The sequence below is a fragment of the Dendrobates tinctorius genome, unplaced genomic scaffold, assembly GCF_039654945.1.
Source record: "Dendrobates tinctorius isolate UK_male_01 unplaced genomic scaffold, ASM3965494v1 ptg000087l, whole genome shotgun sequence".
Classification (NCBI taxonomy): Eukaryota; Metazoa; Chordata; class Amphibia; order Anura; family Dendrobatidae; genus Dendrobates; species Dendrobates tinctorius.
The window spans coordinates 5,828,403-5,829,507 of record NW_027361755.1 but is presented as its reverse complement, the minus strand read 5'-3'; the positions used below and the strand labels follow the sequence as shown (position 1 = coordinate 5,829,507).

The 1,105-nt window shown below is 52.0% G+C and overlaps 1 pseudogene; it reads right to left on the bottom strand.

Annotated features, from left to right (window-relative positions):
• Window positions 1-286: 286 nt before the first annotated feature.
• Window positions 287-638, bottom strand: LOC141098169 (intraflagellar transport protein 25 homolog pseudogene; annotated as a pseudogene).
• Between the last annotated feature and the right edge of the window lie 467 nt (window positions 639-1,105).

The following is a 1,105-nucleotide window of genomic DNA, read 5'->3' as shown; positions in this document are numbered from 1 at the left end:
ATCAGAAAACCAGAATGGGCAATAGACGGTACAATAGGGGCAACCGGTAGCGGAGTAACCATAGCCAAGCCAGGAGGTCAGAACCAGAGAAGACAATAGTACCTATAATGTGAGACGGAGTTCAGAGTGAGGAGACAGGCCGGGTCATATACGGGAATCAAACAAGCAATGTAGTGCATGCACACCAGGGGGGTCGGTCAGACACACAGCCAGAATAACAGTATAGCTGACAGAGAATGCTAGTCTGGAGTGAGAAAACTTTGTCAGGTCCTTGCAGAATCGTCTTGAACCGTGACCTGGGTCAGTCCTTTCCACCGATTGTCTCACATGGTGTGGTCATTCATATTGCACTCTCAGCTGATACACTGTGAATGGAGACAAAATGATCGTATCCAGAGAGGATCACAAAAATGCAAATGAACGGCCTGCACACCAGGAATAGCGATCTCCTCTGTTTGGAACTGGTCTTCAACATGCTCAAGTTCTCTTTCCATGCACGGCTCAAAGTTTGTTGCTTCTTTGGATGCACTCGTGTGGATTTTTAAGCTTCGTATTAATGAACTCTCAAGGGTGATTTTTCCGATCTTCTGCAAGCCGTTCATGCTGATAATGAATTCTTGTGGAAACATTCCTGTCGTTGTCCATGTCTATCTGGTGACATGACCCGGGCCGATAACCTGTGTCTGAGCTCGGCGGGGCGCACGTGTCTCTGGCCACCTCCAGCGATGAGAGACACCCGGCCGAGCACATGATTGACGGAAATCCAGAGACTTTTTGGACAACGACAGGAATGTTTCCTCAAGAATTCCCCATGTGCCCTGGGACTTAACTCCCAGGGACGGGATAGTACGTCACAGCGATCAGCGGCGCCCACGTGGTGAGCGCCGCTGATCGCGGCCGGGTGTCAGCTGATTATCACAGTTGACACCCGGCACAATGTGTCAGGGGCAGTCACGGACCGCCCCCAACACGTTAACCCCTTGCACACCACGATCAAACACAATCGCGGTGTACCGAGGGTTAAAGGGAAGCATCGGCAGGGAGGGGGCTCCCTCCGTGCTTCCCTGGGCCCCCCACAGCAGCGCAATGTGCAGCGCAATGTGCA